The sequence below is a fragment of the Lactuca virosa genome, chromosome 6 (assembly GCF_052849685.1).
Source record: "Lactuca virosa cultivar CGN04683 chromosome 6, Lactuca_virosa_CGN04683_v6, whole genome shotgun sequence".
Lineage (NCBI taxonomy): Eukaryota > Viridiplantae > Streptophyta > Magnoliopsida > Asterales > Asteraceae > Lactuca > Lactuca virosa.
In genome coordinates, this window is record NC_136431.1 from 115,662,692 (window position 1) to 115,679,878 (window position 17,187).

The 17,187-nt window shown below is 35.1% G+C and overlaps 2 non-coding genes across 2 annotated transcripts; both read left to right on the forward strand.

The window, feature by feature from the left end:
- The first annotated feature begins 4,101 nt into the window (after window positions 1-4,101).
- TRNAG-UCC (transfer RNA glycine (anticodon UCC)) lies at window positions 4,102-4,173 on the forward strand. Its single transcript has one exon. It is a non-coding gene; the product is annotated as a tRNA-Gly (tRNA).
- A 10,681-nt stretch (window positions 4,174-14,854) lies between these two features.
- Window positions 14,855-14,926, forward strand: TRNAG-UCC (transfer RNA glycine (anticodon UCC)). The gene has a single exon. It is a non-coding gene; the product is annotated as a tRNA-Gly (tRNA).
- Window positions 14,927-17,187: the final 2,261 nt, after the last annotated feature.

The window sequence follows — 17,187 nt, forward strand, 5'->3', positions numbered from 1 at the left end:
GGCATTTTTCGGCATGACAACTATATTTAGATGACAATGATTGTGTAAAGATCTGCATGATTGACTTGAAATTGAAAGGATTACAAAAGGTTTTACTAGCATTCAAGAGGCTAGGAACTCTCCCTGAATTCACTTATATTCTGTTATGACCAAAGATACTAACTACTAACACTAACCACTCAACTAAGCCTTCCTAACTGATCTAACAGTAAAAAGACCTTATTGCCCTTACTGCTCTACTTAAGCCACAACTGACAGGACTAAACGTAAGCCTAATAAGAAGTGTAACAGACTCATAAGAGAGACTAGTATATATAATGTTGACTGTTCACTGACTTCCCATTTTGATTTCTCAGTTGATTAAGCGAGACCCTATGCTTCCAGGAGCAAGTGGCAAAGTTTGAGGCTGTTGAAGCAGTTTGGATGATATGGCATTGCTTGTTCTCTCTGCAATATTATAAAGATAACTTCAGATAGTTTTAGTATCTTATGTTAATAAATTGTGTTTGATGGATTTCAATGGCTTGTGCTTGATGGATTTCAGAAACGTATGTTTGATGTTTTTAAAGTGTGATGAACTCTTACTTTCTAGTAATATCGTGTCTGATGATGTTAAAAAATCCTTTGAATACCATCACTTTAGTTTTAACCATTTTGTGGAAAGCTTTTAACAAAAAAATGTCGTGATAGACTTTCTCATAAAAGTGTATGCCTTCATTTAGATATTTGTGTTTCTTTAAATCGCATTAGTATTATTGATGCATGTTACTATTTTGATTCTTAATTTTTTATGCAGGATCTACTCATGTTCATATGGTTACTACATCCTGCTTCTTGATTGTCATGTCATTTCATTTTCTATATCTTCATTTGCTTAAATTTCTTATGTTTGATATATTCGTTTTGTGCAAGTATACCATCAATAAACCAGCTATGATACGCTCTTGGGGATACGTACTTCTTCGTCTTGTTATACTGTTGTGCTTGATATGATTGAATTTGCTAGGATGGTCACCATGCAACACTTGGTTCTCAATCAAAGTGCCACGTCACTCATTCCAACCTAGTTGACAAACAATGAAGATAACTTTTTGTTGAATAAAGTCCATTAATAAACACTATGTTGCATTTTTTAAAGGGTTATTGACATAAAGGCACATCAAACTTTCAGGTTTGGTTTTAAATGGCCATTTAACTTTTTTTTAGACCTGTTAGACCATTAAACTCAAAAACTATCCGTTAAAAATACCATTTTGCTAAAAATTATCAGGTTTTCCGGTTACATTGTTGATGTGTAGATAATGGACATATCCACATGGACTTTGACATTAAGAAAGTCAAAGATATTGCCTATGATCCCGCCATTTCCATTACCAAGCCTTGCGCATGCCTTCAATGCTACTGTAAATGTGGAAGGTAAGAGTCCCGATCTTTGCAGCTTCACGTACTGAGCAAAGGCTTCTTGAAACCCACCATGGTTGTAGAAATATTGAATAGCAGATCTTGTCGAATTCACATCTGGTTGTTTTGAATGGTGAAGAATTAATCGAAGATAATGAGCATTACCTTGATAGTAATCGAATGGATAGCTTATAAGATGGCGGATTATCATCAACTCTTAGAACATGTTCCTTCCGCATCACCGCCACCATCAACTCTTACACAACAACCACCATCCTTTTTCCAGCACCATCCATCTTCCACCACCGCCACCATCCTTCTTCCACCCATTCTTATCTTCCACCACAGATTACAAGACTAAATTTTGAAAAGGAATTGAAGGTCCAAAGCACCATCTATTTCCCAGCAGGTCTAAATCTGCACCAGATCGTATGAAGAATGTGAATATCCAAATATGTTACCAAATCTTAGGAATTGTTGGGGTTATCTTGGTGTTCGAATTCTGCGTGTGTAGTTTTCAAAGTCTGCCTTCGTAGTCTCGATCTCATCTCTTTTTACGAACTATTGAATTGTGAAAAATACCCGTAGATGCGGATGAGCAAGGCAGCGGAGCAGTGAATGTCCTAGAATCGATGCAGTGTAAATTGTGAAAACGAAAAACACGTTGCTGCAGAGAAGAAGAAGCGACAAAACTGTAGCAGCGGATGTACTGTAGGGAAGACGACGACAATAGAATGTCGGAAAAGTGCTTGGTATCGGTAAAAAAATCCCGTAATAGGAGCCGATGGAAAAAAAATCAAGTTGATAGGCTCGAATAGCACGACCTATCTACTACATCTTCGATCATCCAACATCCATTGAGTCATTGTTAACCGACACTCACCAACTCGGACGCTATTAGCAAACCACAACAACTTCGTCTCTATCATCATCTCATTTGCAACCTGCTACTAGAGAAAGAAAGGGAAGAAGATGGGGCAATTTTTTAGACCTGTGATCGATAAGAGAGAAAAGGGAAATTCACACCTGTTCATGGATTGAGGAAAGAGTGTGGTTGTTTTTGTTCTTGTTTCTATTGTTTCTATTGGGAAGTACACAAAAGCAAAGAGAGTGAGATGCAAGAGGTGTATTCGACTGGGTCAAAGAAAAAGGGGTGGGTTATTTTACACATCAGCATTCAACAGTGTCAACAGTAATATGTAACCGGGAAACCTATTAACTTTGATAAAAATGATGTTTTAGACAGAAAAATTTTGGGTTTAATGGTCTAAAAAGTTCAAAAAAAAAAAGTTAAATGGTCATTTAAAACCAAACGTGAAAGTTTGATGTGCCTTTATGTCAATAACCCTTTTTTAAATGTTGAGTTTGTGTTATCTTTTTCTCTACTTAATGTAGGTGGATCCCAAATATAAATACATGATATTAGAAGATTATCAAGATACGATTTTCATACAAAGTCTTGGAATCTATAGAAACATTTTTTTCTCGTGTATAACATTCTAGAACTACGGCCCAAAGTTCATCTGTGACATATTGAACATAATGGGTCATAGCACCAAGCTATTATAGGACAAAACCTTTATTTTTGGATTTCGGACACAACTATTACTTTAACTTAGAGATATATATTACAATTGATGTTAAAGTATAAACTCGTTATGTGTAATTTTGGTTAAACTCATTCATTTCTTGATAATTACTATTTCTTGAGATTCTGTATGAGTAGGGCAGGGATTCACTTTGGCTCGACTTTGAATGATAGTCAATAAAACTTGGATATCAAATTAGATTGCGTTATACACGATTTGTAAGTACTATTATGACCTGTAATGCAATTATCTGTGGCAAAATCTACTTGGGAATTATTCTCTCAAATAACAACTTCAAGTTTGGCTGCAAAACAGGAAGTCGAGCACTAAACAAGAGTATGGCTAGTTTGTTTTAGAATGGAAGAGTTAGACCCTAGACTTACTGATCAAATCATGTATGTATGCCCAAAATTTCATTAAAGTGGATCAGCAGTTTTGGATATTGGCAGCTTGCCTTAAAGCCATCAGTAGCAGCCTTCACTACCTACACTTTTGGCATCAATGTTTCATGACCTAGGCTTCAAAATCTACACGTCTTTCAGGGCTTAAATACCTACGCCTTCAGGACCTAGACTTTAAAGGCATCTTAAGGATTTGCGTTTGGAGGTCTTCACGACCCCAACACCCTACCATTCGTTGTGTCCACGATCATACTAGTTTATATGAGTGTACACATTGCATGTTCCCTAACTCTTACTTGAGCATAACCTAATTAAATACCTTTTAGATATATGGGTAAACACCTATTAATTACCTTAAGTGCTTGATGACATTACATCTCCAACTTCAACCAAAAAACAGACCAATCTTAATGCGTTTTGGTGTTGTGGAACCGGTTTAGTCTCAAACTGAACCCTGAACTGAATACAAATTACACATTTTCAGGTTGAAAAAACTATATACATATAAAATTCTATTATTTCAAGTTTAAAAAATAAAAAAAAAAATAAAAATAACTATTATGGTGTGGAACTCAATGCTACCTAGCCGTTTAAAATATATAAAACTGAACTGACTTTTAAAAGCTCTTAGAATATGAGATCCGGTGTTTTTTTTTAAATTAGGAGTAGAGCTATTTGTAATATTGTTGCTTTGCAAAAATGCATATCAAGCGTTTGTAGTCCAACGGTTAGGATAATTGCCTTCCAAGCAATAGACCCGGGTTCGACTCCCGGCAAACGCATTCTTTTAATCTAGCAAAGATCTAGTAAAGAATCTGTATGGTCGTAATCTTATAATCCCATCAAACTGGAGCTCCTTGTTTTCTTTAACTTTTTAAACCAGAACCACCCAAGTCCTTGTGATATCCTTTTTTATTATCGTGCAGAACCCATCGAATAAGAAGGAGAATTTGTGATGCAAAATTGAATAGAGACCGCTTATGCCCCTGCATCAAGCAGTCTCCTAGACAATGGTACAAGAGGTTCGATTCTTTCATGACCAGTCACAAATTCAGCAGGTGCACCTATGATAGCTGCGTTTATTTCAAGAAAGGTGACAATGGTTCAAAGATCTACTTACTCTTGTACGTGGATGACATGTTGATTGCAGCAAAAGATATGAAGGAGATTCAGAAGTTAAAAGACCAGTTGAAAGCTGAATTTGAAATGAAGGACTTAGGAGCTGCCAAAAAGATTTTAGGTATGGAAATTATTCGTGACAGGAAGTCTAGGATCTTGCATCTTTCTCAGAAAAGTTATATTGAGAAAGTCCTAAGACGCTTCAATATGCACGAAGCAAAGTCTGTCAACACACCTTTTGCAGCTCATTTCAAGCTATCATCCGCTTTGAGTCCTATTAATGAGACTGATATGGCTTACATGACACGTGTTCCATACTCTAGTGCTGTTGGATCTTTAATGTATGCTATGATCTGCACACGCCCTGATTTGGCTTATGCTGTTAGCATGGTTAGTAGATACATGGCGAACCCGGGGAAAGAACACTGGAAAGCAGTACAGTGGATTTTTCGTTATTTACGAGGTACGTCTTCCATGTGTTTACGTTTTGGCAAATCTAACACTGGGGTGTTCGGATATGTTGATTCAGATTATGGAAAAGATTTGGATAAACGAAGATCAATTACAGGGTATGTGTTTACACTAAATGGTTGTGCTGTTAGTTGGAAAGCCCAGTTACAGTCTACAGTTGCCCTGTCTTCTACCGAGGCATAGTACATGGCGATTACAGAAGCAGTTAAGGAAGATATCTGGTTGAAGGGGTTATTCGGAGAACTCGATGATAGAATAAAGGTGACCACAGTTTTCTGTGACAACCAGAGTGCTATCTTCTTGAGTAAAGATCAAATGTTTCATGACCGAACAAAGCATATTGATATTCGTTATCATTTTGTGAGGGATATCATTGAAAAAGGTGATTGTGTTGTGGACAAGATTCATACAGATTATAATCCCGCTGATATGTTCACTAAAAGTCTTCCTATAGCCAATTTCAAATTATGTTTGGACATGGTGGGTGTTTCTGATCGCAGTTGAGCCTGAAGGCTCGTGGTGGAGGAACTATTATTTATTTTTCCGGAAACAATTTTTCTCTATACAAAATTGCAGTTTTTTATGGAAGTTTTAGAGTTTGATGAGCTAAAGGTTTTGACTAATCGTAAAACATGACTTGCTTAATTTTGATGTCAAGGTGGAGATTATGGAAAAGTTGCCTCCAAAATTAGCAAGTGGCAAATAGTTCAGGGGTTATTTCCGTAACTTATCATTTACTATTCATAGTTTGACTATGAATAGTAATCTAATATGAAATTGAAAATGAAATTGGACGGAATGGAGGCGCAGCAGTTTTTTGGACGGCATTTTTGTTTTCACATTAGATTTATATTCTCCTCTTTGGCTATAAATAGCGAGAGAGACTTAACCCACAAAATTAACCCAACAATCAAATATATATATATATATATATATATATATATATATATATATATATATATATATATATATATATATATATATATATATATATATAGTAAAACTTTACATATATATATATATATATACTGATACACCACCATATATTTTAGCCCTCTCACTCTATTTGTAATCTCTTTCATAATCCCTGTAAACACTGCAAATTATAGTGAATTGTTTCTCGGCTTCCTCCGCCCGTGGTTTTTTCCCGATTTGGGTTTCCACGTAAATTCCTGTGTCTCTATTCTATTTATTTTATTCGTATTTCGTTGTGATTATTACGCTTTGATAATTTTTGATCCCATTCCGCATTGAGCTAATATTATTTAAGTCTATTCGGATCCTTCGTATTTCACAACAGTATTCACCATTCAAAAGTGGCATCCAAACTTGGTGGGAAAGTGTTTCATAGTTCAGGCAAACCAACGAAGATTTTAATGTATACTAGAACAACAAATCGTTACCGAGGGACATCAAAAGTGGATGTCCAAAACTGTTGGGATATAATATTAAAATTCAATATAGGCCCAAAAAAAAAAAACACAACTGATATACATTCATGAAAGGGGACATCATCAACCTTGGGTACCGTTTCAGTACCGTGGGTAGTCTAATGGAATGAGGTTTTGTAAGAGGCTCCAGAATTGTGGATAATAAGGCGGCAAGTTCGAGAAGGTACTTCCGCACCACCGAGTTTCTGTGATGAAGGTGACCGACTCCTGTATCAAAGTTGTTTAGTACTGCCTCGATCATTATCTTGGTTTCCTTGTCTATTTCATGAGTTAATGCGAGTGCAATTGAAGGACATTCAGGAGTACAAAAAGCTTACCAACAAATGGCAAAGGAAGTATATTGGGAGGGTATGTGTAAAGGCATAGCAAGAATGATGGCGGAGCGTGACGTGTGTCATCACCATAAATATTTGACAATGGCATCGGGAGGATTGTTGCAACCCTTAGAATTACCAAACAAAAGTGTGGGTGGATGTGACAATAGATTTTAAGACCGGGTTGCCAAGGTCGGAGGGATACAATGTCATTTTTGTCGTAGTGGACCGCTTGAGTAAGTACGTGCACTTTGTTCCATTGGACAAGTCTATAAGCATCACCAATAATATGAGAATTAATTAACGGGAGATTGATATTTTTATCGTCTAAGTAGGGTTGATATTTTATTGAAATTGTTAGTACTTATCTTTTATTTAAATGTTAGATTTGGATTAGGTTTGTTGGGAAACTGATATTTATAGGTTCCTGCATTATTTTGATGAATAATTAGAATTTTATTTTGAATCTAATACTTCTAGAGACCTTCCTGTTTCTTGAATTATATAAATTCTACCTAGGAATTCTACCTGGTTCTCATTATAACCCTCCTATGATGTGTATGAGTGTATCATCCTCAACAGAGTATCTTGTTTGTTGGTGTTGTCACCCTCATTGGTATTGTTCTTAGTGCTGACCATTTTCTCAATGTGCTTTGCTACAAGACTATCCTTTTTTCTTCTTCAAAAATGGCATCCATTGTAACTTTGATTTTTTTAGTCTTGGGATTGAGTAACTTATAGGCCTTAGATTCAATGCATAAAACAATCCTAAGAGTACATAATCCACACTCCTGTCATAAAGCTTCATTCTCTATTGTTGTGCACTTGTGGTACATGAAATATCACATACGGTTGAAACTTAGAAAATGTCTTCCAAAATCAAAATCTATTTTTTTTCTTTTTCGGAAAAAAAGGTTAAAAAGATTTTTTGTCTTTTGTCTTCGGAAAAACAAACAATATTTTTCTCAGATGTCTTTTTTCCGCCCGCAGACATAAAAGGTCAAAACGACTTTTTTGTTAGAAAACAAACACCACCTTATCCTTTGGTGAATGGTGATCGAACGGTCTTGTTTGTAGTTCAATAAACAACATAAACATGTTGCTTGCACCCATTATGGTCATAATAATCAGGCCTTTGTGGGGATGAAAAATCTTACATATTCCTTTTGTCAAGATGTTATGACCACTTTCTTGTAGTCGTGACATACTATTTGTTCCTCAACTATGGAACATAGTACATATCACAAACAATACGATTGATTCCATTCAATTTTGATCTTAGAATTATCGTAACCAGTCGTGTTCATTAGTTCATTATCATTTTGTTTCCAAGTTTCACTATGGTCGTGTTACTATGATACAGAGTACTTGAGAACCATGATTGATCTCCACTCATGTGGTTCACTCAAGTGGTTCAAACATCTTAGGGGGTGTTCGAGATTTCATTTAAAAAGAACTTATTGACTTATTTGCTTTTTGAAAAGTCAATAAATAAAAAAGAAAAAAAAGTGGTTGGTAATGTAATAAGGACTTTTAAAATAACCTCTCATAAGCCCTTCAAAAAGGAGATTTTAATAAATTAGGATTCTAACATTTAAAAACTTCTTATAACTTTTTGGTTGTAAAAGTCAAATTCTCCTTAAAACATGTATAAGCTAAGACAAATACTTTTTAATTTATTGACTTATTGATTTTCTCACCACAAAAAACTAATCCAAACACTTTTTAAAAAACTCATTTTCTCACCACCATAAATCAATAAGTCTTTTTGCCTAAAAGTCCTTTTAAGGTTCAAAATGAAATCCTAAACACCTTCTCAAAATCAAGGAACCATCATATATTTTCTTAACTTCTTATGTGTAGTCCACTAGAAGCAGTTCACTTTCTCTTCCTTCCTCTTCAAGATGGCAGTATAATTAGTTTCCCTGTTCCACAACCTCTACCCTCATGATAATAAATACATATTAGTGGACTTGTTAACGGAAGCACAAGAGAAATACTTGAGAAAGAAGGTATGTTATTAACACTGATTTCAGTTGGTGTAGCAAAGCAATTATCGAAGATCATGATGTATTGATGGCATTAGTGATCTTATCGGTATTGACGTACTAATCATATATGGCAGGTTTGTAAAAGTCATTTCAGTAAATGAATCTCACTCTATGGTAAAATATCATGGTAATAATTTCTTCGTATCATGTTTCGCATTCATGAGTGTTGATAACTAAAATCCATAAAAAATACACCATAGAAATAAATTTCTTGCTATCGTGTGGGTACCCCCGCCCTTTCTTTCCTTTCGCGTTGCCGACTCTAGGGTTTCGATGGCAGAGCTTCACGGTGATGTCCTTCCGCATATACTGAAAAGATTGAATGCGAAGGATCTAATCCGATGCAAAAGTGTGTGTAGGTCTTGGAAAAATTTGATCTCTGACTCTGGTTTCATTAAATTCCATATGAACTATAGTTACCAAATTGATTACAAAAATAATGATATAGATAGGAGGATTGTTATGTCAAGGGTCCCTGATCGCAACGGGTCGCGTGTTTGTGATGTTGATGACAAATTCTTTGATGATCGTGATTGTCATCTTCTTGGTTCTTCCAATGGACTTGTATGCATCTCTTCTTTTGCTTCTCAACTTGTAGTAGCCAATCCCTCAACTAGAGAGGTGCAAACACTACAAGAGCCTCCAATCCGTGATACCAAGTGTTTATGTTGGGGTTTTGGGTATGATTCATCTACGGATGATTACAAGGTTGTGTTAGGGTTCCGTAAACGTGTTGGTTGGACAAGTTTTCTAGTGTTAAGTTTGAAATCAAATGTTTGGAAAGTAATTGGAGATGTAAAGTATTCGTTTCTTAGTAGGATTGGTATCTTATGCAATGGGGCACTTCATTGGATTATGAAAGATTCTTCATCTCCAAATAAGAAGAGAGTCATTACTTCGTTTCGGCTATCTGCAGAAAAATTTATCAAAATTTCCCAACCTGATGATGAGCGATATGAATCTGGTGTTGCTAGCTGCCCAAATATGAATTTAGGTATTATCGAAGATTGTTTATGCGTATTTCCTTGTGATGGGTTTAATGATAACTTATGGATGCTGAAGAACTACAATGGAAAGCTGTCTTGGGGAATGTTTGAAAAGGAGTGTGAGATGAACTTAGGTTTACAATGCTTGAAAGAGCAGAAACATTACATTCCTAACAAGAGAACTTTGTGTCGTGATATGCTGTTCTACAAGACTAGGGAGTATATTTGTGCCCCTATCTATATGGAGAGTCTTGTATCTCCCTATGTTAATGGGAGGCCAAAGAGAAAGACACAAGAGAGTAATAGCAAGAAGAGTTGTAAGGTGTGTTCTAAATATGAGTTATTTTGTTTATCATATAATACAAACTGTGGAATTATATCTGGATTCTGAATTCTTATTAATGTTTACGATGATTCCTCTACATCCCTAAAAAAGTGTGTTGATCTTGGCCTCGATCATAGCTCAAGCTTCATGTTTACTCATGGGATGCTTTCATTTTCTGTTGTAACATATGAGGTCTGCAAATGGACATTATCTATAGTTTAAAGTTTTGATCATGGAGCTTAGTTAATTTTATTCTTTCCTTATTCTCTTTACAATCAGGTAGTGTTTGGTATCATGGATTATGGGTAAGGAATGGAATGGTTCATTCCATAGGAATGAGAAAAGTCTGTTTGTCTTGCCCGGTGGAATGGAATGGGCAATTCTTGAAGGAATTTGATTTCTTCCATTTTGTTAATTTTCACTGTGTTTCCGTTTGGATGTTTTTCTTTCATTTTCATTATGGAGTGGAATGAAAATTTACAATGTAGCCCATTTTTGTTTATGTAGTAATTAATGACAGTTTTCTGTTATTTTTACTAAATTATAGTTCTAAGAATAATTATTATTTAAGATAATGTATACAATAGAGTTAAAATTATGTATTATATTTACATATAACATAACAAATACCTATGAAAATTCAGGGCATTTTTCGGCATGACAACTATATTTAGATGACAATGATTGTGTAAAGATCTGCATGATTGACTTGAAATTGAAAGGATTACAAAAGGTTTTACTAGCATTCAAGAGGCTAGGAACTCTCCCTGAATTCACTTATATTCTGTTATGACCAAAGATACTAACTACTAACACTAACCACTCAACTAAGCCTTCCTAACTGATCTAACAGTAAAAAGACCTTATTGCCCTTACTGCTCTACTTAAGCCACAACTGACAGGACTAAACGTAAGCCTAATAAGAAGTGTAACAGACTCATAAGAGAGACTAGTATATATAATGTTGACTGTTCACTGACTTCCCATTTTGATTTCTCAGTTGATTAAGCGAGACCCTATGCTTCCAGGAGCAAGTGGCAAAGTTTGAGGCTGTTGAAGCAGTTTGGATGATATGGCATTGCTTGTTCTCTCTGCAATATTATAAAGATAACTTCAGATAGTTTTAGTATCTTATGTTAATAAATTGTGTTTGATGGATTTCAATGGCTTGTGCTTGATGGATTTCAGAAACGTATGTTTGATGTTTTTAAAGTGTGATGAACTCTTACTTTCTAGTAATATCGTGTCTGATGATGTTAAAAAATCCTTTGAATACCATCACTTTAGTTTTAACCATTTTGTGGAAAGCTTTTAACAAAAAAATGTCGTGATAGACTTTCTCATAAAAGTGTATGCCTTCATTTAGATATTTGTGTTTCTTTAAATCGCATTAGTATTATTGATGCATGTTACTATTTTGATTCTTAATTTTTTATGCAGGATCTACTCATGTTCATATGGTTACTACATCCTGCTTCTTGATTGTCATGTCATTTCATTTTCTATATCTTCATTTGCTTAAATTTCTTATGTTTGATATATTCGTTTTGTGCAAGTATACCATCAATAAACCAGCTATGATACGCTCTTGGGGATATGTACTTCTTCGTCTTGTTATACTGTTGTGCTTGATATGATTGAATTTGCTAGGATGGTCACCATGCAACACTTGGTTCTCAATCAAAGTGCCACGTCACTCATTCCAACCTAGTTGACAAACAATGAAGATAACTTTTTGTTGAATAAAGTCCATTAATAAACACTATGTTGCATTTTTTAAAGGGTTATTGACATAAAGGCACATCAAACTTTCAGGTTTGGTTTTAAATGGCCATTTAACTTTTTTTTAGACCTGTTAGACCATTAAACTCAAAAACTATCCGTTAAAAATACCATTTTGCTAAAAATTATCAGGTTTTCCGGTTACATTGTTGATGTGTAGATAATGGACATATCCACATGGACTTTGACATTAAGAAAGTCAAAGATATTGCCTATGATCCCGCCATTTCCATTACCAAGCCTTGCGCATGCCTTCAATGCTACTGTAAATGTGGAAGGTAAGAGTCCCGATCTTTGCAGCTTCACGTACTGAGCAAAGGCTTCTTGAAACCCACCATGGTTGTAGAAATATTGAATAGCAGATCTTGTCGAATTCACATCTGGTTGTTTTGAATGGTGAAGAATTAATCGAAGATAATGAGCATTACCTTGATAGTAATCGAATGGATAGCTTATAAGATGGCGGATTATCATCAACTCTTAGAACATGTTCCTTCCGCATCACCGCCACCATCAACTCTTACACAACAACCACCATCCTTTTTCCAGCACCATCCATCTTCCACCACCGCCACCATCCTTCTTCCACCCATTCTTATCTTCCACCACAGATTACAAGACTAAATTTTGAAAAGGAATTGAAGGTCCAAAGCACCATCTATTTCCCAGCAGGTCTAAATCTGCACCAGATCGTATGAAGAATGTGAATATCCAAATATGTTACCAAATCTTAGGAATTGTTGGGGTTATCTTGGTGTTCGAATTCTGCGTGTGTAGTTTTCAAAGTCTGCCTTCGTAGTCTCGATCTCATCTCTTTTTACGAACTATTGAATTGTGAAAAATACCCGTAGATGCGGATGAGCAAGGCAGCGGAGCAGTGAATGTCCTAGAATCGATGCAGTGTAAATTGTGAAAACGAAAAACACGTTGCTGCAGAGAAGAAGAAGCGACAAAACTGTAGCAGCGGATGTACTGTAGGGAAGACGACGACAATAGAATGTCGGAAAAGTGCTTGGTATCGGTAAAAAAATCCCGTAATAGGAGCCGATGGAAAAAAAATCAAGTTGATAGGCTCGAATAGCACGACCTATCTACTACATCTTCGATCATCCAACATCCATTGAGTCATTGTTAACCGACACTCACCAACTCGGACGCTATTAGCAAACCACAACAACTTCGTCTCTATCATCATCTCATTTGCAACCTGCTACTAGAGAAAGAAAGGGAAGAAGATGGGGCAATTTTTTAGACCTGTGATCGATAAGAGAGAAAAGGGAAATTCACACCTGTTCATGGATTGAGGAAAGAGTGTGGTTGTTTTTGTTCTTGTTTCTATTGTTTCTATTGGGAAGTACACAAAAGCAAAGAGAGTGAGATGCAAGAGGTGTATTCGACTGGGTCAAAGAAAAAGGGGTGGGTTATTTTACACATCAGCATTCAACAGTGTCAACAGTAATATGTAACCGGGAAACCTATTAACTTTGATAAAAATGATGTTTTAGACAGAAAAATTTTGGGTTTAATGGTCTAAAAAGTTCAAAAAAAAAAAGTTAAATGGTCATTTAAAACCAAACGTGAAAGTTTGATGTGCCTTTATGTCAATAACCCTTTTTTAAATGTTGAGTTTGTGTTATCTTTTTCTCTACTTAATGTAGGTGGATCCCAAATATAAATACATGATATTAGAAGATTATCAAGATACGATTTTCATACAAAGTCTTGGAATCTATAGAAACATTTTTTTCTCGTGTATAACATTCTAGAACTACGGCCCAAAGTTCATCTGTGACATATTGAACATAATGGGTCATAGCACCAAGCTATTATAGGACAAAACCTTTATTTTTGGATTTCGGACACAACTATTACTTTAACTTAGAGATATATATTACAATTGATGTTAAAGTATAAACTCGTTATGTGTAATTTTGGTTAAACTCATTCATTTCTTGATAATTACTATTTCTTGAGATTCTGTATGAGTAGGGCAGGGATTCACTTTGGCTCGACTTTGAATGATAGTCAATAAAACTTGGATATCAAATTAGATTGCGTTATACACGATTTGTAAGTACTATTATGACCTGTAATGCAATTATCTGTGGCAAAATCTACTTGGGAATTATTCTCTCAAATAACAACTTCAAGTTTGGCTGCAAAACAGGAAGTCGAGCACTAAACAAGAGTATGGCTAGTTTGTTTTAGAATGGAAGAGTTAGACCCTAGACTTACTGATCAAATCATGTATGTATGCCCAAAATTTCATTAAAGTGGATCAGCAGTTTTGGATATTGGCAGCTTGCCTTAAAGCCATCAGTAGCAGCCTTCACTACCTACACTTTTGGCATCAATGTTTCATGACCTAGGCTTCAAAATCTACACGTCTTTCAGGGCTTAAATACCTACGCCTTCAGGACCTAGACTTTAAAGGCATCTTAAGGATTTGCGTTTGGAGGTCTTCACGACCCCAACACCCTACCATTCGTTGTGTCCACGATCATACTAGTTTATATGAGTGTACACATTGCATGTTCCCTAACTCTTACTTGAGCATAACCTAATTAAATACCTTTTAGATATATGGGTAAACACCTATTAATTACCTTAAGTGCTTGATGACATTACATCTCCAACTTCAACCAAAAAACAGACCAATCTTAATGCGTTTTGGTGTTGTGGAACCGGTTTAGTCTCAAACTGAACCCTGAACTGAATACAAATTACACATTTTCAGGTTGAAAAAACTATATACATATAAAATTCTATTATTTCAAGTTTAAAAAATAAAAAAAAAAATAAAAATAACTATTATGGTGTGGAACTCAATGCTACCTAGCCGTTTAAAATATATAAAACTGAACTGACTTTTAAAAGCTCTTAGAATATGAGATCCGGTGTTTTTTTTTAAAATTAGGAGTAGAGCTATTTGTAATATTGTTGCTTTGCAAAAATGCATATCAAGCGTTTGTAGTCCAACGGTTAGGATAATTGCCTTCCAAGCAATAGACCCGGGTTCGACTCCCGGCAAACGCATTCTTTTAATCTAGCAAAGATCTAGTAAAGAATCTGTATGGTCGTAATCTTATAATCCCATCAAACTGGAGCTCCTTGTTTTCTTTAACTTTTTAAACCAGAACCACCCAAGTCCTTGTGATATCCTTTTTTATTATCGTGCAGAACCCATCGAATAAGAAGGAGAATTTGTGATGCAAAATTGAATAGAGACCGCTTATGCCCCTGCATCAGAGAGTATAATTACATGGCTGTCAGATTCATAAAAGGTGATGTTCACTACAATAGGGTTTTGCATTTCCTCACGAAAGCCATGGAGGAGTGTTAAGAATATGCTTTAGTCATGTCAAATAACTTTCTTTTTATTAGTTACTAAGGAAGCTAACTACTCATACTTGAATATTTAGGAAGTTGAATACTCCTGATTCTCTATAAATGTATTTCATGATTGGTATTCCGTCCTTAGTATACCATATGCCAAGGGTGTATTATGTTTCTCATGTATTTGTTTCATTTTTAAATGGATGGCAATGTTTAATTGTTTGATAAGTTTCTGATGGTATCTTCACTATTTTAGTACGTTGTTTATTGGTTCTTTATGTCCATCATACCCGTTTTAGACACACCATTGTACACTGATTAGATAAAATTAACGCTAAAATGGATTTGCAACTTGTTCTCTTATTAGTAGCTATAGTTCTCTTATTAGTAGCTTGAAAAGGACATGTATAGTTGGGGTTTCAAAGTAACTGATTCCACCACATTTCTTGGAATCAAGAGGAATACAAAAGAGCAGGGCGGGTCCATAGATATTTCATGCCCTGGGTGAAGACACTTAGAAATGCCCTTATATTTGTACCGAACTCAAAAAAGTTTAAATTTATTAAACAAAATTGAATCATATTCTTTTAGTGCTCAAAGAATAGACAAATTGTTTTCTCCAACAAGACCAGTCTACAAAAGAGGGCAGTCATGTAAATTTACAAATGGCATGAACAAAAATCTTGGTCAAACTTACATTGGCTAAATCTTAAGGTGCCATTTCTTGAAATCCATACCAGTTCTTCCATAACCCCAAGTATAACATGCAAGTTTTTATGCATTAACAAGAGATTTGCTTCATCATCAAATCCATATTAGAAAATTGCTAATGTAGCTCCAAAATCCTGAATCAAGAGAGAGACAAAAATAACAAATGTTGTGACTTTTGTTTGTTTATTTTCGTATTTACAAAAATACTCCAACAACTACACAAATCATACATCTCTGCACAAGCAATGCAATGAAGATTAAGATGAACACATAAAAGTGAGATTTGAGCTTTGACTTTCATGATTTGGTTGAATCCGTAAGTAAATAACTCATTTTCATGAGTATACACAAGCAATGAAGATTGAGACAATACTTCTGTAACAAAGTGTTTTAAAAAGTGACAAATCCTAATTCATATATAAATATAAATGTAAAAAAAAAACCCCAACTTATAATTCATTATTATAAACTTGTGTTTAAAGCCATTCATATCCTATATAAACATGAGATTTAAACAACAATGATAAAATAAACAAGGACCAACAACCAAAATATTGGACAGATTATAGAAATGCTTATATAAAATTTTCAGAACTTCAGAAAATATCAGACATGCTTATATCAGAATAAAAAACATAGAAACACGGACTTATATCAATAAATCTTATATGAAAATTTTGGAAAAGGGAATTGCATCAGTCCTTGAAGAATAGAAGTATCAGAAAAGCTTTCAGTCATGTGATTTTTAATGTTGTTTAGAAGAAAAAGATCAGAAAAACCTTAGTCCTAGCCTCCTCGATATGAAAGATAGAATTTGAAAAACCTCAACCCTCGCCTCTCTGTATGAAAGAAAGAATTAGAAATGTTTTGAACTTTTATTTCTGATGTAGAATAATATTACGAGTTATTGGGGATGAAAAAAAAAGAAAAAGAAATCAACATGTATTTTTTTTTCTTTAGAAGAAAATAATCAATCCTGGAATCTTTGGTATAAAAGACAGAACTAGAAATACTCAAATACCTCAGTCTTTCAAACTCCTCGGAGTTCTCACAGTCTCTTCATCTTCGCCATGATTTTTTTACCAATCGGGAATTGCCGCCCATTCCATTCATGTTTCAACATCCCTTCGGTCGTTCCCTTACCTTACCCATACGACTTGGACATAACCTGATACCCCTTGCTATATTGCTGCCCTGGGCGACGGCCCAACTCGCCCTGCCCTTGGGCCGGGCCTGGCCGTGAACAACCC